Below are 23565 nucleotides of genomic sequence, written 5' to 3'. Positions count from 1 at the left end.
TTATTTGACTTCTGGAGTAGTATTTAGCCATTAATTTCCTTTCCTAATCTATAACCATAAGGTTATCAACACAATGTAGAGGACATGGTCCAGTTTAGAATCCATAGTGTTGGCGGTGAGGAAAGAGCATTCACTGGAGAAAGGGTTCCTGATTTTGGTCTACTTTCTTCGGGGGATTCCCTACAGATATCTGGGGAATTGCTGCTTTTTCATGGCAGATTGCATATTTCACAGTCTATCATGCTTGGCTGCACAGATATTGAAGTGGTATACCTGCACTCTTTTTGGCATACTTTGTGGAAGGTCTCGAACATTTCTGGTCATTACTATGCGTCCATTATATTCACAGCTTCCATTGGGTGAACAGTTGAATGCCTGGCTCCGGCCTCTCATTCATTCTACTGTTGCTCCTCTTCAGACACTCTTTGCTCTTTCTTGCCCATGCAATGTTTCATTTCTGACCTCCCCTTTCAGATTCTTCCTTCCCTTTAGCTAGTTTCCAACCATCTGCATACTGCAAGTCTCCTTCCAGATTATAACTATGTGCTCTTTAACACAGTCCGGTTAGGTCAAATGTCATGTTTCCTTATTTTAAATTGTATACTTTCCATTTCATTATACATCATGTCTCAATTACTTTATAGATCATTTCTTCCTTGTTCAGTCTACCTTCTATAATTTGTTATCTGCTGGTGTAATTTTCTGAACATTTGTTAATTAGCTTTAGGAACCAGCTATTAAATGTGATTGGACTGCTTGCTTGTCTATTTGTTGTATAGTGACATGAAATACACCATACACACGGAGTGTGTACTGCAAGTGTTTTCTTAAAATATTTTGCATACATACTAAAAAATAGTGAAACATTTAAAGATGCATAAATTTGATACAAACTTAAATATTCCCTAAGGAAAATGAGGTAATAACTTCTGATTAAAAATGACTTAAAGCTGAAGCCCATCAATTTTAAATCACAACAGTACAGAAATATGAATAATATTTGAAAAATATATAGATACAATGTAGCAGAAATGTAATTAAAACAACTTTGAGTGAAAATGTTCTGGAGCTGAACATGTTAATTGCGTATCACATTTGGATGTTTGACAAACTTATCGTAATCAAAGTTCAGCTTAGTACTTTTACACATTACATATTATGAACATATGTAGATGAGTCAAGATCAAGATAGAACGCTTTTCTTGAATTGGTCAATTAAAAGATATCTATAATTTGCTATACAAAAATTAGAATGATTAGGGATTTGGGATGCCTAAGCCTCAACATACCTTAAGAACTTGACCATTCAGCCTTTTGAACCTAGTCTATCATTTTATCAACCTAGATATAATTTCAAATTTTTATCTAGAATTGTTTATTTTAAGCACATATTTTAATATCTCCACTATATGAAGGTATGTGTCTCCTTTTAAAGGTCACAGTCAAGTATGCTTTCCTCTCATTGGGTGTTATTTCTTGCATTTTCACAAATGTTTTAGGTCACGATTTTAATTTAATTCGTGGTTAGCCAACCTAGCTTTAATTTGTAATTGTTCATATTTGCTTCTCATAAAGCTTTATATTTTGCTTAAAAACTACTCATGAAGCAACAGCTCTTGTGGTAAAACACTGATATTAGATACATGCCTGTATATAGGAATACCACAATATTGCCTTTACCGCAATAAGGTCTACATTTCAGTTCTTTTAAATTTCAATTGTTTCACTTGCATTCTGATATTCAATATCAGTGATTCTTAATTCTGAGTGAATTTCTTTTTGCAAATATGTAGCATAATGTGTTTGGGAGCTTGTTTTGTGAATGATGTGGTCTTAGATAAAAACACAGAATGCCAATTGTCGATACTTCAGCTTGATCCGCTGGTGAGAGAGACTCATTCTAACTATCTAATTGTCATTCTGATGATTTTGTTGCCAGCTACCATTTAAAATGCTATGTAATAAGAACTGTACTCTGCTGGATAGGAAACACAGTTTTTTTTTGTTTCATGGACAACTATAAATTTCTCAATCTGGGTTTGCTTTCTTGCAAAATAAATAAATAACCTTACTTCGAAGGCCTGTGGTTATTAGGAAACAGATAGGTAGGATTGGCTAAACTCTGGCATCAACATGAGATTTTACAAGAAACACTATTGTGTTTTTATTGTTCTTAAAAAAAGAGAAATCCTTAGGGTACTGACCTTTATCTCATATTTAAAACATTGGCTTTAACGGAAGTACATTTTCAATTTATTTTTCAATCATATAAAATGAAAGAAAAAAATAGTTCTGAGCCCTTTTAGCCAGGAAAAGGTTACAATAAGATACACTTGAGGCTTTCCAGGGAATAACCAAGGATGTCCCTATAGAACAATATTACTTGAATAAACTAATCTTTGCTGCAGAGATTAACTGGATGGGTTCAGTTGTGTAATATCAGCAGAATGCTAAGTATCAGAACCATCAGCTGCTTCAAAGGTGCTGGAGGCAGTGGGAGAGCCTCCCTGTTGGGCCCACCCCACTGATCCTGCAAATTTGGTAAACTTCATAGAAATTTAATAAGTCCTGCTGCTTTGTATTTGCCTGCAGAGGAAACAGCCTGATACTGTGAGGCACATATGTGACAATTTACAAGCATTTTGGAAACTACAACAGTTGTTGCAGGGACCCGGGGCCTATGTAGCTTAAGCCAATATGTACATCCTCAAGGTAAATACCTCTTTAAACAATGGAATGGTTTAAAAGATCTTACCTATTTCGTATGTAAGCCACATTATATTGTAAGGTATATGTGTCTAAACTTCAATTTCTATCATCTTTCAGCACTGCAGACCAACCTGGTTACAGTATTCATCTACATCCTATCACTTGCCTACATCATAGATGAGCAGATAAAGGAGTTGATGTCAGGACACTATTATGAAACATGGAGTTACACTCTATTACAATGGACAGCAGGCAGACCTTAGTAACTTAATAAGATTTGTCTTCTTTGTTTAAAAATCTCAATCTCTCTCTCTCTCTCTCGCTCATCCCTTCCCCCACCCCCCAGGAGTGGGGAAACTGTATTGCTTGGTTGGTGGGAAGAAGCTAATCAGTACAAGGAAGGGGAAAGAAATGGTGTTGGTAATAATATTAGTTACGAACACAACAATAGAAAATCCAGAATCTTTACATTTAATATATACTAATGTAATTTGATAAACCCTCTCTTTTCTTCCAGAATTCCCAGAAATATCTAAAATCAAGCCTTTTCTGTATCCCATTCATGCAACTGCTTTACTTGCATGGCTGTGGTTAAAAAGATTGGAAGGTGTTTAGTTCCTTTAATTTCATCCTTGAAATTCATGATTGCTAACAGGACAACTTTTTTATTTGCTCTATTGTCTCGAATCCCATAGCTGACAATCTGTTCCATGAGGTAGGCTTTTTAATCAATCAACTAGATAATCAAATGTCACTGGCTATCTGCTCCATGTAATTACTTTTGCAATTAAACATCGACCTCTAGTTGCCTCATCTAATTAGAGGGATGGGCAGATTTTCATCTAGATTGATTTTTTAATAAATATTGACTTAAAATATCATGATCTCATCATATTCCTTCATTTCTTTGTACCAAAAATCAAACAAATGGTCAAATTAATGAGGAGACAGGTTCTAGGACATTAGAGGCTTTTCTCAGTTCAGTATGCAGAATGATTGTGAATACAAGCCCAGCCAATATCATGCTAAAGATGATACTCAAGTGTTCCATTACCTTATGAGGGAAAGAGAATGAGAATAAAGTGAATGGCAGATTAAGTGTTCATTTTGAAAATACACAAAGAAGAGTAAGAAACCATGTTTCATTCTTCTGAAAATACTAATTTAAATATCCCATAAATGTTAATAAATGTAGATGCCTGCATGTGCCTACTAACATTTAATACTACCAAAATCTGCACAGACCTGAAGAATTTATTTATATTAGTTATAATATAGCATTTCTAAACTGACACAGTCTTACTCCAACGGGCAGAGGTTTTAAGATACGATAGCTTAAATTCTTTGTGGCCCCATAAATCCACCAGTATCACCGTAAGAATATACAAATACATTTCAATGAAGCGGGTAGCTGATACTGCTGCCATAAGAATTTACCACCTGGTAAATGGAATTAAAATTACAATAAATGTATAACTATTTCAGATGTGATAATTTTGAATGCTATTTTGAGTTGACTTGTTATTCTGTTTTTACTTCCATTAGATCTACTGGATTCTTGCACACAGCACATTATTGATTGAAGGCCAAATAATTTACATGTATATTTTTGTGCAAGGATAAAAAAATATGTTAAGGATGTATTAAATATAGATCAAGCTTCAATCAGACTATCTTGAATAATTTCCAGCTCTGATTATAGTAAAGGAAACATAGCCTAGACTTGCCAGAATGATCAATGAGATGAGAAAGGAGAGTTTTGAAGACAGGCCGGAAATATTGTCTTAATTCCAAAAGAGCTAAGGTGGCTGTCAAGAAATGCAATAGAGATTTTAAAATTGCAGAGTGCATTAGAAACAATCATCTTCTCTATTTGCACTGTTGATGACAAAATGATTTTAATATAAAATTGGCACTAAGAAAATGAGAAGCAGCTTAGAAGAAGTATCTTTGCTCAACTGATGGCAGGAGGATAGAATGATCTGCTACAGAAAGTGGTTGAGAGACAGCAGTTCACTTTTACATTTAAACACTCAGAAAACAAAGGGGAGAGTACAGTGTTTTGAGAAAGAGAGGAATACAATGAATGCATTTTTGAATTGCTTTCATGGACAAATGACGTGCATGGGATCAATTGTTCTGATGAAGGGTTTTCTCTTTCTACGGATGCTGCCTGACCTGCTGCTATTTTTTCTGTATTTCTGCTTCAGATTTTCAGCTTCTGGAGGTTTAAAAAAAATAATATTTGCAATTTGTTCTACCACCAACTCTAAGTGTAAAGTCATATATGTGATGGCAGCAGGGGTCAACCCATCACATTCACAATACACTTGCAGTCTAGATTATTATGTTTTCGCCTAAAAATAAATTATTAATATATTATCTGAAATTTAACATTTGACCTTTAGCACTGGAGGACTTAGCTTTCAGACAAAGAGGAAAAAGCAGCACTTTAAATATGACTCCCATCCTCAGTTTCAGACAATTGAAATTGGCACTGGGCAGAAACCATGACTTATGCGCCTCCAGTGAAAACATCATGGCAAGGGAATTGACCAGATGGACCACGTTGTGAGGAGGATGCAATCTGAAAGGCCTCTTGCTGCACAGATACCCAAGCGAAACTTCTCAGGCTGGGATGAGTGCTGATTCTTCCATTCACCAATAAGAAGAGTCTGCGCTCAACAACACTAGATAAGGCAACACAAGAGTCATGCCAGTGGGTGAAACATGCTGCAGCATAAGCTACCCCTTTCCCTGCTCTGTTCCAGCTTTAGAAGTACATATTCAATTCCTTTCTGAACAATTCTTACTTTTGAACCCATCAGCTATCCTTTCAGGAAACAATTCCAGATCTTCTAACTGACTGAACAACAACATTTATAACTTGCTGCCAATATGCTAAACAGATTCTGCAGTTACTGACTGATCCTCCAGCCAGGATGTGCTGAGCTGCTCCAAGTAAAGTTCCCAATTTTAAAACACTTATCAGCAAAACAACAAAAAAGGGCCCTATAGTCAGGGTTCCAGATCTCTGTTCTAGGCTGTAACCCTTCATGCACTTTAACTTATTGGTTTCAGCTTTATAAGAATGAGCATGATTTTCCTATATCAAATATGGTAAACTATTTTGAAAGGGGGAACATTTACAGATTTTGACCACTCACCAAGAGCTATGGCTTTTGCCTTCTGAATCACTAAATACAATATTGGTAACTGTTCTAGAAGCAATAGATAAGAGAATAATTCCTTTCCCCACTGCTTAGGAGGGCAGTGGTCAGAGAAGAGAGAGAGTGCAGTTACTCCCTGCTGAGAACATTTGACTTTTTAAGCACAGTATAAAAATTCACAGCTACCAAGGCCCTTTGAAGGCATTTACATTGCCCTGTGCAAAATGGCTAGTATTATCTGAGTTGGGATCCCATCACAATAGAGCACCTGCATCTCGCAGCTCAGTCACTGAATGTCACCAGCAACAGTGCAATTATTCATATACAGTGCAGTATAAGTTCTGCACTGTCTCAGACTTGTACCTTTCTATGCTTACAATGTAGTGCAGGTTCCCAGAAGGTTCAAATGCTGCTGGTGGCTGTCTTGACAGATTCCCGGAAGGAAGCTCTTATCAGTCAGTTGTCTAGATATACAGGTAGTGGGTCTCAGGAGCCACTCTCATCACTGACAGGCATTTAGTAAACATAATAGAAGTGTACGCAAGGTCAAAGAGTACTTTATATCAGTTAAGCAAAGCTTCCATGTTAAACTCAAGATATTTTCTGAGAGATTCTCCTAATCCAACGTGCCTGTGCCCACCTTTGACATTAGTACCTGTGAACTTTTCTCCAGGGTAAACAGATAATATGTTGAAATACCACCTTAAATATTTCCACAGAAATGAAGGGATTTGAGGTACTTTCCACTGGCATTTCCCTTTGCCTTTTGAGCTCATAAAGTAATGAAAGTAAGTTTCTCCTGTCAGTTTATTTTTTAAAATAAAAGTGGTGTGGCAGCCAAGTTTGTAAACATATAAATGTCAATGCAGTGAGTTTACTTATGCATACCGTGACCTCCTTCTAACCAAACACGCTCCATTCCCCACAATCCAATCAAACAATGACACAAAGAAAGTGGAAAAACTCTAGTGAGAAACTGGAGGGAAAACATTAGCAACTCCGCTCAATGGCATCCAGAAACATTAACTACTTTGGTTATCTGCAAGTTATCAACTTTAGCGGCAAAAGCAGGAAGGCAGATTATTATCTAAATGGCAAAATTTTAGGACAAGGGAGCTATGATGAGTCCTGTGTGTTCTTTTATACCAATTGATTAAAGTAACCATGTAGTTGCAGCAGGCAGTTAAGGCGACATATTGTATGTTGGCCTACATAGCAATGACTTACTGCAGTTTTACAGAGCCTTGGTGAGACCACACCTTGAATATACTGTGCAATTTTGTTATGAGGAAGAATATTCTTGCTATGGACAGAGTGCAATGAAGACTCACCAGGCTGATTTCTGCCAAGCAGCTAGATTAGAATGATTGATTTTATATTTCCTAGAATTTAGAAGAAGCCCTTGTTGAAACTTATGAACTGACAGAAGTGGAAAGATTACAATTCCTATAAAAAGTATTCATGCCCCCCCCCCCCGGTAGATTTCATGTTTTATTGTTTTACAACATTGAATCACAGTGAATGTAATCAACAGAAAAAGATTTTTGTGTCAAAGTGTAATCAGATCTCTACAAAGTGATCTAAATTAATTACAAATATAAAACACAAAATAATTGATTACATAAGTATTCATCCCCTTCAAGTCAGTATATAGTAGAGGCACCTTTGGCAGCAATTACAGCCTTGAGTCTGTGTGGATAGGTCTCAATCAGCTTGGCACATCTGGACACTGCAATTTTTCCCCCATTCTTATTTACAAAACAGCTCAAGCTCTGTCAGATTGCATGGGGATTATGAGTGAACAGTCATTTTCAAGTCCAGCCACAAATTCTCAATTGGATAGAGGTCTGGACACTGACTTGGTCACTCCTGGTTGTTGGTTGTTTTTAAGCTATTCCTGTGTGGCTTTGGCTTTATGCTTGGGGTAATTGTCTTGCTGGAAAACAAATTTCCCAAGTCACAGTTCACTTGCAGACTGCATCAGGTTTACCTCCTGGATTTCCCTGTATTTTGCTGCATTCATTTTACCCTCTACCTTCACAAATCTTCCAGGGCCTGCTGCAGTGAAGCATCCCCACAGCAGTCACCACCATGCTTCACGTTAGTGATGGTGCGTTTTGGATGATATTCAGAGTTTGGTTTATGCCAAACATAGCATTTACTCTGATGGCCAATAAGCTCAATTTTGGCTTAGCAGACCACAGAAGCTTCTTCCAGCTGACTTCAGAGTCTCCCACATGCCTTCAGGCAAACATTAGCCAAGAATTCCAGTGAGTTTGTTTCAATAGTGGCTTTCTCTTTGCCACTCTCCCATAACACTGACTGGTGAAGAAACCAGGCAACAGATGTACATGCAGTCTCTCTCATCTCAGCCACTGAAGCTTGTAAGTCTTTCACAGTTGTCATAGGTTTCTTGGTGGTCTCCCTCACTAGTCTCCTTCTTGCATGGTCCCTAAGGCCATAAGATACAGGAGCAGAATTAGGCTACTTGGCCCATCGTGTATGCTCGGCCATTTCATCATGGCTGATACAATTTTCCTCTCAACCCCAATCTGCGGTCTTCTCCCTATATCCCTTCATGCTCTGACCATCAAGAATCTATCAACTTCTGCCTTAAATATACTTACAGATTTGGCCTCCACAGCTGCCTGTGGAAAAGGATTCTACCGATTCACCACTCATTGGCTAAAGAAATTCCTCCTCATCTCCATTCTAAAAGGATCCCCCTCTATTCTGAGGCTGTGTCCTCGGGCCTTGGACACTCACACAATAGGAAACACCCTCTCCTCATCCACTCTATCAAGGCCTTTCACCATTCAGTCACTTAGTTTTTGAGGATGGCCTGCTCTAGGCAGATTTACAGTTGTGCCATATTCTTTCCATTTCTTGATGATTGATTTAACTGAACTCCAAGGGATATTCAGGATTTCTTGTATCCACCTCCTGACATACATACAGTTTTCAGTGATGTTTTCATGGAGTTGCTTGGAGTGTTCCTTTGTCTTCATGGTGTAGTTTTTGTCAGGATACTGACGCACCAGCAGCTGGACCTTCCAGATACTGGTCTAATTTTACTACAATCAATTGAAACACCTTGACTGCACACAGGTCTCCAAAAAGAAATCTCCATTTAACCAATTATGTGACTTCTAAAACCAATTGGCTGCACCAGTGATGATGTAGCGTATCATTTTAAGGGTGGGTGAATACTTATGCAATCAATTATTTTGTATTTTATATTTGTAATTAACTTAGATCACCTTGCAGATATTTGTTTTCACTTTAACATGAAAGAGTCATTTTCTGTTGATCAGTGTCAAAAAAGCGAAGTTAAATGCATTGTGATTCAATGTTGTAAAACAATTAAACATGAACTCTTCCAGGGTGGGGGGTGGGCGGTGTAAATGTCGGAAGGATTTTCTCAGATTCAGGAAGTCCAAAGCTAGGGAATACAATGCAATGATACAGGCTGAGCTGTTTTGGACTGAGATGAGAAAAAATATTTCACCAATGAAGTCTGTAGAGTTCTCTGCTACAGAAGGCAGTTCATGCTAAACTAGAATCTTAACACTCAAGACAAAATTAGATCTTATTTGAAGTCTCTTGGTATATGGGAGAAAATAAGAGCAGTTTTCTTGCTTTGGATGTTCATATTTAACAGTGGAGGAGGCTTTAAGTGCCAATTGGCCTGCTCAGACAGAACTCTGGAAAAATTCCCAATCCATAATGTTACTCCCTCTGTTTTCATTTTTTTCTTCCTATTTATATCTCTTCCAGAGAGATCAAATGTGATTACCAAACCTTCACTATCCTCTGCCAGGACCTTATTTCCTTGTGGTTTCTAACTTATCACAGACATTTTCCGTCTAATTTTTATGAAACCTTTTTATGAAGGGTCTTGGCCTGACATGTTGACTGTTCATTTCCGTCCATAGATGCTGCCTGATCTGCTGAGGGTCCTCCAGCATTTTGTGAGTGTTGATTCAGATTCTGAACATCTTGCAGTCTCTTGTGTCCCTTTTTCTTTCCACCCCTTCCCCTTCTCTGCTACTTACAACACATGTGAAGTCTAGCTTTCTCCAGTTTTGATGGAGGGTCCTCAACCCATAACAGTAACTCTGTCTCACTTTCCCTCCATAGGTGATCTCTGAGCTGCTGATTTTCTGATCTTGACTACAATGAAGGTCTTTCAGCACTATGTGCCTGACAATTCTTTGGAGTTGTTATCTTCCATATTCAACACAGTGTGAGAGAACACGGAACAGTACAGCCCTTTCACCCATGATGTGTTAACCATTTAACCTACACCAAGATCCAGACCCATCTAACCCTTCCCTCCCTCTCCAATTTTCTTTCATCCATTTGTCTCTATCAGAGAGTCTTAAATGTCCTTTCTCTTCCTCATCCAAGTGATTCATAAAACTCACAAAAAGCAGGAGACCCAGAACAGATCCCTGCAGAACCCTACTAGTCACTGACCTCCAGGTGGGAAATGGTCCATGTACTACCACCCTTTGCATAGAGGGCTGCAGTCCGTATTCTTAACAAAATGGTAATTTTGGGCAAACAGGCATTGACTGTTTGGTGATAGCATAAGATACAATTGATGGAAATTTGAGAAAGATAATCAAGAGCAATACTTTTTTCCTGTCAAATATACATAGAGTTTAAAGTCATGGGCAGGGAGATTCTGTTTGAATGCACTGGTTTTGCCAGTGTTATTCACCCCAAACTGGCAAAACTGCAAAAGACTGAAGAAATTCAAGTGCAAGCAACACATACAAAATGCTGGAGGAACTCAGCAGGCCAGGCGCCATCTATGGAAAAAAGTACAGTCGACATTTCGGGCCGAAACCCTTTGGCAGGACAGATTTCCACCATCTGCAGATTTTCTCTTGTTTGAAATTCAAGTGTAAATTGAGTTTATGCAATATTTGGTGTAATTCGACACTACTTTACACTAGAAGCATTCCTCATTCTTTAAACTGCCATGCTACTTTGTCTCTTCCCAACCATCCCCACAATTAACACAGATATCCACTTAAAGATTAGTGAGCCTTTTTTTGGGTGCAAACATATCAAAAATCAGATTTTGAGCATACATTTTTTGAAAGCAATCAAGTTGATTGCTGTACCCTAATATCTTTTATAGCTGTTTAGCCTAGCCTTTTTAAAAATAATTTTTAGTTGTTTAAATCAAGGATGCCCACAGGTGAAGCAGATGAGAACAGGTTGAGCCACACTTGCAGTTTCAATTCAAATTTAATGTTTATGCCTTTTTACCTATATTAGCAAAACAGTGGCTGAATGATCCATTTGCCAGTTTTGATAATGCTCTCTCTTTTGAGTCAGTAGGCTGTAAGTTCAAGTCCAACTCTAGAGATCTGATCACAAAAATTATGCTGGCACTTCAGAGGTAACTCAGGGAGTGCTGCACTGTTGGAGATGCCATCTTTCAGATGAAATGTTAAGCTGAGGCCCCATTGGCCTCTGAAGCGTGCGTACAAATCCTACCGCATTATTTCAAAGTCGAGAAGAAAGAGTCTTCCCTGGCCAATATGTACTCCTCAATTGAATCATTAACATCTTCCAGTTTCTGGTTACTTGCTGTGCACAAATTAGCTATCAGGTTTTCAAATGCAATATGATATTGATGGACCTTGTGCCACATAAACAGAGGCCTTAAAAAGACTATTTTTAAATATATGAAGGGTTTTTTCTAGTTTTTAAGATTTAAAATTAAAACACTATTCCATTATATTGGTTAATGGAAGATGTTGTATCCTGTAATTTGCCAAAGATGGTGATTGGCAATCTGAGCCCAAAAGAACAGCAAAGCTAGCAGATTTTTGGCTCCAAATTGTGCCCACATTTTTGATCCAGCCCAAAATAGATACACTTGGCATATCAGAATTCCAGAACTGTTCCATGGAGGAACCACTCTTCATTGTAAAATAAGAAAATACATGCTGTGTAGGCTTGGAGGATTTATAAAAAGTTATCACATGGTTCACATGTTTTGTATTATTTTCTTGCAGATCAATTTTGTTATGAATCATCTACTTTCTAAATATGGGGAACTATACCAAAATATGCCAAATACAAGTCAGGTAACTTTTCAGAATTAGCATAACTACTATAAATTACTTAATCTTATAAATAATTTAATAAAATCAAATGAAAGTGAAATTTTGGGAAGTCTTATATACTAAGGCTTGCTTCACCTTTAATGGAAAGCTTCCTGCAGAAAACATTTCATAGCTCAGCATCCAAAATGCTTTGTATGATTCTTTCTAAAATTGAAGTAATTGTGATCAAATGAAAATCCCATTCGAGCATTTTTTAATGATATTTGCTGTGAAGGTACCTTTTCTGTACAATTCTGTTCCATATCAATGGAACTCAGTAATCTTCCACTTTAGACCTAATACATGTCTTTCTATTCCACATGGATATCCTTCAGAAATGAGTCACATGGCTCACTCGCATTGAATCAAAAATGTTTTCATTACAACAGTGAAAAATTGTTAAATACAACAGATTGTTCTCAACTGACATCACTAACTGCATTGCACAAAAGTAATGCATGTGCAGTATGCGAACTGTCAGTGTTTGAAATCTACAAACTGAAGTCTTCAAAGCCTTTAGCACCTAAACATAAAGGGCCTGAAATTCCACAGGGGTTCCCTCAATCTCCTGTTATAACTTCAGTAGCTACAGCAGGAGATCAAGTCAGCCCCTGCAGAATTTCAGCACTAGATTATTATTTTTCATTCCTGCTGACTGCTTCTGTAACACTTCCTAAAATAACATGCTATATTTTTAGTACGCTCATTGAAAGCATATAAAACATATTCACCATAGCATACCGCACGTCTACTGTTGTACACTTTACTCTTCTCATTAAGGGGTTTTGCCCTGATATCCGTGGAAGTCCTCCTTTAGTTCAGTGGGAGACCTGCAGATTTCCCAAATAAAAATAAGAAAACAGTTATATTGGATCTCTTCCTCTTCCTTCAACATCTGATTTGATTTATAAGGTCAGAACTTCAACTTGGTTGCTTGAAATGACAAAGCAAGAATGTCCAAAAGCAGTGACTCCCTGGGTAGGCAGATCCAACTGTTCATTGTTGAACGGTTTAGGATATCTTCTGGGGAAGGTGTGAGCTGTAAAAAAAAACAGGATGGATTAGATCCGAACCTGAGAGGAACCAATGCCCTTGAGGGCAGGTTTGCTAGAGCTATTGGGGATAGTTTAAACTATTTTGGTTGGGAGATGGGAACTGAGATTGGGCTGAGGATGGGACAGTTGGTATATAAGTAGATGCAATGTGTTGTCGGACTGTGAGGAAGGGCAGGCAGATGATAGGGCAAAATTGCTGTCGGTCAGAAAAGTTGAAGAGTAACATGGGGACAAAATCAACAAGGGTGATGAAAATAGGACTGACGGTGTTATATTTGAATGCACACAATCTACAGAGCAAGGTAGATGATCTTGTAGCACAGTTAGAGACTGACAGGTATGACATTGTGGTATCATCGAGTTGTGGGGGCAAGATCCAGGTGGGGTCTTAATATTCAAGGATGCACATTGTATCAAAAGGACAGGCAGGTAGGCAGAGAGGGTGGGGAGGCTATGTTGGTAAAAAATGAAATCCAATCCTTCAATAGAGATGATATAGGATTGGAAGATGTAGAAACCTGGTGGGTAGATTTAAGGCACTGCAAGGGTAAAAAGACCTTGATGGGAGGTATATACAAACCTTTGAACAGTAGCCAGAATGTGGGAGACAAATTATAACGGGAGAAAGAAAAGGCATGTAAAAAAGAAGAAATGTTATGATAATCATGGGGGACTTCCATATGCAGGTGGACTGGGGAAAATCAGATTGGTGCTGGATCCCAAGAATGGGTATGTGTAGAGTACACATGAGATGGCTCTTTGGAGCAGCTTGTGGTTAAGTCCACTAGGGGAAAGGCAATTCTGGGTGTTGTGTAATGAACAAAATTTGATTAGGAAGCTTAAGTTAAACTTAGGAGGCAGTGATCAGAATATGTTAGAAAACATCTTGCAGGTTGAGAGGGAGAAGCTAAAGTCAGGTACATCAGTATTACAGAAGAATAAAGGGAATTACAGAAGCATGAGAGAAGAGCTGACAAAATTGACTGGAATGGGGCACTAGCAGGGGTGACGGCAGAACAGCAATGGCTGGAATTTTCAGGGGCAATTCAGAAGACACAGGAAAGATGAAGTAGGATTCTAAAAGGGGGATGAGGCAACTGTGGCTGAGAAGGGAAAACAAAAACAGCATAAAAGCAAAATAGAAGGCATATAGTTAAAATTAGTGGGTAGTTAGAGGATTGGGAAGTTTTTAAACACTAACAGAAGGCAAATAAATAACCCATAAGGAGAGAAAAGATGGAGTATAAAGTTAAGCTAGCCATTAAAATAAAAGAGGAAAAAAAGTATTTTTTCAGATAAATAAAGAGTAAGAGAGGTGAGAATGAATAATGGACTACTGGAAAATGATGTTGCAGAAGTAGTAATGAGGGACAAAGAAATAGTGGATGAACTGATTAAGTATTTTGCTTCAGTCTGCACTGTGTAAGACACTAGCAGTATGCCAGAAATTTGATGAGTGTCAGAGGGCAGATGGGAGTGTAATTGTTGTTACTAAGGAGAAGTTGCTTGGGAAACTGATAAGTCTGAAGGTAGAGAAGTCACCTGGACCAAATGGACTATTCCCCAGGTTTCTGAAAGAGATAGCTAAAGAGATTGTGGAGGCATTAGTAATGATCTTTCAAGAATCACTAAATTCTGGAATGTCGCCAGGCAATTAGAAAATAAAAAATGTCACTCCACTCTTTAAGAAAGGAGGGAGGCAGAAGAAAGGAAATTACAGTATAGACCAGTTAGTTTGATTTCAGCAGTTGGGAAGATGTTGCAGCCCCATTTTTAAGGACGAGGTTTTAGGGTACTTGGAGGTACATGATAAAATAGGCCAAAGTCCTTGAGGGGAAATCTTCCCTGACAAATCTGTTAGAATGCTTTGAGGAAATATCAGGCAGTATAGGCAAATAGAGTCAGTGGATGTTGTTTACTTAGATTTTCAGAAGGCCTTTGACAAGGTGCCACACTTGAGGCTGCTGAACAAGATAAGAGCCTGTATAACAGGAAAGATACTAGCATGGATAGAAGATTGGCTGACAGACAAGGGGCAAAGAGTCTGAATAAAAGGGGTCTTTTCTGATTGACTGCCGGTGACTAGTGGGTTCTGCAGGATTCAATGTCAGAAGGCTTTATTTCACTGTATATGTCAATGTTTGGATGGCAGAATTGATGGCTTTGCAATGAAGTTTGTGGATTATATGAAGATAGGTGAAGGGGTAGCTAGTGTTGAGGAAGCAGGAAGTGTGCAGAAGAACTTAGACAGATTGGGAAAATAGGCAAAGAAGTGGCAGATGGAATGCAGTGTAGGGAAGTGTATGGTCATCACTTTAGTAGAAGGAATGAAGGCTTTGATTATTTTCTAAATGGGGAGAAAATACAAAAATCAGAGGTGCAAACAGGCTTGGGAGTCCTTTTGGAGGATTCCTTAAATGGTAACTTGCAGGTTGAGCTGGTGGTAAGCAAGGCAAATGCAATGTTAGCATTGATTTTGAGAGGACTGGGATACAAGAGCAAGGATGTAATGCTCAGACTTTACAAGGCATTGGTCAGACTGCACTTGGAGTATTTTGAGTACTTTTGGTCCCCTTATGTAGGAAAAGATGAGCTGGCATTGGAGAATGTTGAAGGAAGGTTCACGAGAATTATCCTGGCAATGAAAGGGTTAACACATGTAGGGCACTTGATGGCTCTGGGCCTGTACTCGCTGGAGTTCAGAAGAATAAGATGGGTTCTCATTGAAAGCTGTCAAATTTTGAAAGCCTAGATAGAGTGGATGTGGCAAGGATGTTTCCTATAGCAGGACCGGGGGCAAAACCTCAGAGTAGAGAGGCATTCATCTAGAACAAACATCAGGAAGGGTCATGAATCTATGAATTCTTTGCTACAAACATCTGTAGAGGCCAAGTTATTGATTATGTTTAAAGTAGGGGTTGATAGGTTCTTGATTAGTCAGAATGTCAAAGGTTATGGGGAGGAGGCAGGAGAATGGGGTTGAGAAAGATAATAATACATCCATGATGGAATGGACATGATAGGCCAAATGGCCTAATTCTACTCCTATGTCTTAGGATGTCAAGCAATGTAAATAAATTAAGATCATTTTTAAGCTTGTATCAGTTGGTAAAAGCATAAACAATATAATAAATTAACAAAGGCGAGTAAGGTGGTTATTTAACAAGAACCCTGTGAGTGCACTGGAAAGTTAAGCATTGTGACTTTTGTTCAGTAGCCCAACATGGAAGAACCTAGCTATTTGATCCAGCATGTGTGAAATAGGTCATGTATGACTGCATATCTCATCAGTCAGGTTCAGGTATAAACGTTTGTAAACCTAGTAGCCAGGGAATGAAGGAACGTAGAATAGTCACTCAGCACACTCTCAATCAAAATCTAGACAGTCAGTTTTCCTGTTCTGATCTGAAATTGCGTTATTTGCTCACATAGTGTCTTAGTGCTTTGTAGCTGAAGTGCTGTGAACTATCTATTTCCAGAAATAGATTATCTTACCAATATGATTACCCTTGAAAATTTAGCAAGTAATATTTTCTATTACCTATACTGTTCGCGCGACAACAAAGTGATCCCAAGTTACCTAAGCAATCAAACCCAGTTTTAGAAGACTGAACTATTCATAATTACTGGAGTAAAGTTGAGTGAAGGATATTCTTTGGTACATTCTCATGTATTTGGCGCATTCAAATTAGCCTCACGAATCGACTGGTTTACTTGTTGGAGAAGACAGCACAGGGTGAATTAAGTCTTGCCGACAGTGAGGAGATGCATGTTCTTTTTTCTCTTGTTTGATGATTTCACTCAAGAGATAAGAGGCAACACAATTAAATAAGCAACACTCTGCAATCAAATAGCAGAGATGGATCATTCATCTTCATCTCTATTAAAACAAAACAAAGAAAATAATCATCTTGAGATAGAAACCTGGAAATGTTGAACTGTGCCACTTTACTCATGAGCACCAAAAGAACCTGCTGTGATGCTAATGCTTCACTGCTCCATTTTCAAGAATAAAAGTTAAGACCAGAAAATGAGATTTTCGAAAAATGGCAGGTATCACAGAGTTTGGAACATGCCCTGTTAACTTGGTCCACTTTTGTGGTGACATTGCATGGGTCAATCCAGGTGAAAACTGAAGGATGATGAACAGATCCTTCTGTAAGTAATAATCCTGTCCTTCAGTGGTGAACAGTAGCTCAAGTACTCACTAGCAGTAACCAGTCCAAGGGCAATCAACTGAAGTAACATGAAAATGCACTGAGCACTGATAATTCCCTACCGACCACCCAGTTACCTTTGGCAACCACTTGGCAAATCCAACACCTATTTGGCCAGTGGACCATACTTAGGTACAAAGAGTTGTGTATACTGATTTATTTATAGGGCTAGCAATCATTGATCAAAACTTATCCAAGTGTGTCATCAAACTGAATGTGAATTCAACATGAGTTAATGTTAAGAACATGATCCTTTAGCCACCTATGACAATAAATTCTATAGATTCAACCCACTCTGGCTAAAGATATTCGTCCTCATCACTGGTCTAAAGGGGCCGTCCTTCTATTCAGAGACAGTGCCCTCCAGTTGTAGACTCTCCCACTACTGGAACCATCATCTCCATGTCCACTTTATCTAGACCTTTCAATATTTCATGTTTCATTCAGATCCTCCTTATTCGACTGAACTCCAGCAAGTGCAGGATCAGAGCCATCAAACACTGCTCATCGCTAGGATCATTCTTCCTCAGATATGGGCTCAAAATGCTGACAATACTCCAAAAGTGGTCTGACCAATGTCTTATAAAGCCTCAGCACTGCATCCTTGCTTTTATATTCTAGTTCCCTCGAAATTAATGGTAACACTGAATTTGCCTTCCTTACTACTGACTCACCTCAACCTACAAGGTAACTTTTAGGAAATCCTGTATAAGGACTCCCAAGTCTCTTTTTACCTTCAATTTCTGAATATGCTTCTCATTTATAAAATAGCCTATGCTTCTTCCCTCACTCAATGTTAGCAAAACCAAAGTGCTGATTATTGAAGGAGGAAACCAGAGATCCATGAGCCAGTCCTCTTCAGTGGATCAGAGGTAGAGAGGGCCAGCAACTTTAAATTCATCAGCATTACCATTTCAGAGGATCTGTCCTGCATCCTGCATGTAACTGCCATCACAAAGAAGACATGGCAGCACCTCTAATTTCTTAGACATTTGCACATTTTTGGCATGTTATCTAAAACTTTGACAAACCTCTACAGGTGTGTGGTGGAGGGTATACTGACTGGTCGCATCAAGGCCTGGTATGGAAACACCAATCCCCAAGGAAAAGAGAGCTTGGCCTTTATGGTAGTGTCCTTGATGATGTTTCCTGCAACAACACTCCATGTAGATGTGCTCAATGGCGGGGAGGGCCTCACCCATGACGGACTGGGCTGGGTCCTACTTTTTGTAGGATTGTATGCACAAGGGCCTCAAGTTCCACACCACCAAGTTCAGGAACAGGTATTTGTCATGTGTGGTGTTTCATTGATTCTATTGTGTTTCTTGCTATTTACAGTGAAGGTCTGTGAGAAAATGAATCTCAGGGTAGTGAACATACCTTGATAACAAATTTATTTTGCACTGTGAATTTGATTCCTTCTATCGAAGTGTTATACTTCCCTACCTGACACTTCTTAGCCCAGACTCTCAATCTGAAGCCCTTTCACAGGCTCTTTGTTTCCTCAACACTACCTGCCCCTTCACCTACCTTTGTATCACTTGCAAACACAGCCACAACACCATCAATTCTGTTACCCAGATTATTAACATATAACGTGAAAAGCAGTGGACCCAACACCTACCCTGAGGAAAACCACTAGTCATCAGCAGTCAACAAAAAAAATCCCCCTTGTTTAGACTTCTGCCAGTCAGCTAATCTTTTATATGTGCTACTAGCTATCCTGAAATACCATGGACTCCAAAATTATTTAGCAGTCTCATGTGTAGCACCTTGCCAACAGCCTTCTAAAAGTATCCTTTGGCTATTTTCTTGTACTTTCTCAAAGAATTCCAAAAGATTTGTCAGACAAAATCTCCCTTTCAGGAAACCATGCTGAATTTGGTCTATTTTATCATGTGCTTCCAGAAAGTCTGAAACATTAATGGACTCCATAACATTACCAACCACAGAAGTCAGGCTGACTGGCCTATAATTTCCTGTCTTCTGCTTCCCTCCCTCCTTAAAGAGAGGACTAACATTCACGATTTTCCAGTCTTCTGACTGTAACAGTCTTGTAAGATTACTGCTAATGCCTCCACAATCTCTTCAGCTCCCTCTTTCAGAACCCCGGAGTAAATCCAGTTCAGGTGGCTTATTCATCTTATGACCTTTCAGGTTCCCAAGCACCTTTTTCTTAATTATAGTGACAACATTCACATCTGCCAACTAACTCTCTCGAGAACATTGTCATTATATCTGATTCCACCAGCAGTGTGTTTCAGATATGTAACCACCCTCTGTGTAAAAAAACAATTTACCCATCCAATATCATGTAAAATCCCTTCCGCTCATCTTAAACCTATGCCCTCTGGATTTTGATATTCCAGATATTGACATTAACCAGGACTCCTTTGACCTTTCTCAATGACTCTGGAACATAGGTCTTATCAAATGAGCCACATCTGACACTTACAGTCATAATGAAGGCTTTCTAATGAACCACTGCTGTTTGCTCGCTTTAGAGCCATTGGCCAAATACTAATCATCTTTCCACCCTTAACCTTGGTCACAGCATCCAAGTCACCCTGACTGCTTCATCCTAGTTGAAGCCACTTCCCCCGTTCCCTCCTCCTGTCTCTCCCCAGAAACCTTAGGATAATGTAGAGCCATCCACATGATGCTGTTCATCGACAGGTTACAGTTTCTCAAAACACTGCTAGAGTTCCTGGAATACGGTTCATAATACCCCAGCTGACGGAGATGGATACCACCTGTCATAGCAGGAACATCTCACTAGGTTATTATTATCAATTAGCAGGGAGTGGCTGCACGTTTTGGAGGGAGGAGAGAAGACATTAATAGTCGCTCTTCTTCACTTAATAATGATGAGGGTACAACTGAACACAGATCTAACTCATTCTTCCCCTCTGCCCATCTCTTCATTAGTCCATTTATGGAAGTATAGTATATATGGACAGAAAATTGCAATGATTGGCTAACAAAGCAAATGTGCATCGGAATCCAGGACTAACTTGCATTTCGTGCTTTAGTTTTTTTTCCTATTTCTGAAACTTATCACTTAGCTGCTCCTCCACAATGTTGGTCAGATTAGAGAATCATCAGTATTATGGAATGAAAAGAAACAAGGTATCCTATTATCCTGCTGCCTAAGGGTCAGCGGCTAACCCAAGGGATGCGGTTAAGTTCAGGGATGAGCTGCCTCATTGGTAAGAAAACTACACATATTAAGAAGTCCAGCTGTACAACTGTTTGTGAATGTCTGTTCCAGCGTGCTTGCTAAATTGAAATGTAATTCTGTGGTATGAAAATATGGAAATACAATAATGGATCACTTCACTCAAAGGTTAAACATAACGTGTGACAGTATAATGGTGTAACTAGCAAAACTGCTGTCGTGCGGCTACAGCAATGCAGGTTTAATTCTGACCTTTGGTGCTGATTGGGTGGGGACTGCATGCTCTCCCTGTGATGAAATGGAATTCCTCTGGGTATTTTGGTATCCTTCCACATCCCAGAGAAGTGCAAGCTGATTGGCCACTGTGAATTTTCCCTGATGTGTTAGGTGTATGATAGAAACTGGGGGTGGCAGGGGTAGGGAGAAGGTTGATGAGACAAAGGGGAGAATTAAGAAATGCGATTCATGTAAGATTGGTGGTTAAGGTCATCATAGGCTTGCTGGACCAAAGGGCTTATTAATATACTAGATCTATGTTTCTATACAACGTACCAAGATGGAGTTGCTGCTACTTGTTAACAATGTTATCAACACTGCTACAGGAAGACAAAGTTCACAAAACCAGTGAGGAGGTATTTGCCTGTTTTCTATTTTGTAATTTACTAATGAATCTGCTTCTGTCAATCTTACAGGCATTGCAGTTCACGTTATAATGCAAAGCAAACAATTATCTTTCTCTTACGTTGTGGTTCTTTTGCTAATTACCTTAAGTCTTTGTCATCTAATTATTCATCCTTCTGCCAATGAAAATAACTTCTCTGTGTTACTTGAACAAAATTCATAATTTTGAACATCTCTGCCAATCTCCTCCTAACTTTTTCTGCTCTAAGAATACTTATAATACTGAATGATCACCGAATCACAGGAAGGATATTAATACAGTTGAAAGAGTGCAGAGAAGGTTTACAAGGATGTTGCCAGGACTTGAGAAACTGAGTTACAGAGGAAGGTTGAATAGGTTAGGACTTTATTCCCTGGAGTGTAGAAGAATGAGGGGAGACTTGATAGAGGTGTATAAAATTATGATGGGTACAGATAGACTGAATAGATAGAGGCTTTTTCCACTGAGGCTAGGGGAGAAAAAAACCAGAAGACATGGGTTAAAGATGAAAGGGGAAAAGTTTAAAGGGAACATTGGGGGGGGTGCTTCTTCACACAGAGAGTGGTGGGAGTGTGGAATGAGCTGCCAGATGAAGTGGTAAATGGAGGCTACTTTTAACATTTAAGAAAAACTTGGACAGGTACATGGATGAGAGGTGTATGGAGGGATATGGGCCAGGTGCAGGACAGTGGGACAAGGCAGAAAAATGGTTTGGCACAGCCAAGAAGGGGCAAAAGGCCCGTTTCTGAGCTGTACAGTTCTATGGTTCTATCTGAGCCAGGTAATTCATGTATTAGAGCATCCTTTCTTTTCTAGCATATGGATTTATGTTTTGCTCAATGATCTTAGATGGAATGATCTGACTTGTGCATAATCTCTCCCAAGGACAGAAGAGAAAAAGTCTGGAGTGTTCCTCACCAATCCATTATGGGTGGTTGATTTTGACAGTTGGCAATATTAACATTGGAACAATACTGGAAGACTTTTTGTCTGATGGTGCTTGAAACGGTGCAAGATACAGACTTATCCAGGGTCTACAAGGCATCCCTAAAAAAATCCTCCTTTGTGGAGCTCCCACCATGGCTGCTCCTAACGGAATTAGGAATTCCTTCTCGAATCAGATTAAGTTCCGGTACTTTTAAAGTTTTAAGTGTTGTTTGGATAAAATATGTTGATTTGGATCTACAAAGGTTTAGAAATTTTGAAATTAAGTTAGATTGGGATCACAAAGATGCCCGATTGCTACTGCAGTATTAGGATGGGACTGCAGATGATTCATTTTCTAACACATCTTAAAAAGATCATGAGTCTCAGTACTTCAAGTTATGAGATAAATCAGTTCCCAGTAGTGAGTACCTATGAACCCTTGTCTGAACACTGACTGTATTTGGATATTGACTGACAAAATGATTGGATCTGGTTGCAATACTGTTTGTCCTTTGGATTTAGGTTGCCACTGCCTCCTGTTTAGACTCTTACTGATACTTAGCCTCTTGCATGAAACATAGGAAAATTGTTTAGTGTCTTGGAACTATCGTGTCAGCATTCAACTTTTTCAGGAAAGCTGCATTGGGATGTTTTCAAAGGGCATCTCATATTAATGGAATGCTAGGACATTCTCCACTAAATTGAATTTTGCTGAGTTAAGTTGCTGAAAGGATACTTGACTTGCCATTAATCTCTGTTGAATGATACATTCTTCATATCCAAACCATTAGTTTTTTTCCTACCTTTTCCTCCTGAATATAAATCTGAAAATAACTTCTAACATCTAATTGCTGGTGGAACACAGCAGGCCAGGCAGCATCTACAGAAATAAGTACAGTCAATGTTTCAGGCCGAGACCCTTCGTCTTCTCCCTATAGATGCTGCCTGGCCTGCTGCATTCCACCAGCATTTTGTGTGTGTTGCTTGAATTTCCAGCATCTGCAGATTTCCTCGTGTTTGCGTTCTAACATCAAATCTTGTTACAGATAAAGAAACTCAAACTGAATGGGGTTCTTTGGTTATATAAGAGGTCCATTCCTGAGAACTATCCATGAACTGAACTTTCCACTCATCAGAAACAACTTCCCCCAAAATACTAATGTGAAATGTTTTCCCTTGATAGCCATTAGGGACTGATTTGCAAAGAGTAGACTGGAGAAATTCATCAGAGGTGATAAGGGTTGTTACCAACAAGTAAATTGACACAGATGGCTATGGAAGCCATGTAATTGGACATATTTGAAGTGGACATTGATAGGTTCTTGGTTAGTAAGACATCAAAGGTTATGGGGATAAGGCAGGAGAATGGGGTTGAGAGGGAAAATAAATCAGCCATGATCAAATGGTAGAGCAGACTCAGTCGGCTAAAATGCCCAATTCCATTTCTATGTCTTATGGTTTTATGAGTTGTGACAAACATTTGACTGACTACAGCCTGGGTGAAGTAATGGGGGCAGTTG

At 38.9% G+C, this 23565-nt stretch overlaps 1 long non-coding RNA gene across 9 annotated transcripts in view; it reads right to left on the bottom strand.

Moving 5' to 3' along the window:
- Positions 1-22912, bottom strand: part of LOC132406813 (uncharacterized) — a 78216-nt gene extending 55304 nt beyond the window's left edge. For 2 of the 9 annotated variants that reach the window (XR_009516248.1, XR_009516246.1), the window contains exons 1-2: positions 16690-22906; positions 12739-13046 (exon numbers count right to left, since the gene is read on the bottom strand). This is a non-coding gene — a long non-coding RNA (uncharacterized LOC132406813). Of the gene's footprint in view, positions 1-12738; positions 13047-16689 lie in introns of all 9 variants that reach the window. The other 7 variants (XR_009516251.1, XR_009516252.1, XR_009516247.1 and 4 more) reach the window with 6 other exon arrangements.
- Between the last annotated feature and the right edge of the window lie 653 nt (positions 22913-23565).

The sequence above is a fragment of the Hypanus sabinus genome, chromosome 17 (assembly GCF_030144855.1).
Source record: "Hypanus sabinus isolate sHypSab1 chromosome 17, sHypSab1.hap1, whole genome shotgun sequence".
Taxonomy (NCBI): Eukaryota; Metazoa; Chordata; class Chondrichthyes; order Myliobatiformes; family Dasyatidae; genus Hypanus; species Hypanus sabinus.
This window is presented reverse-complemented; position numbering and strand designations above follow the sequence as displayed.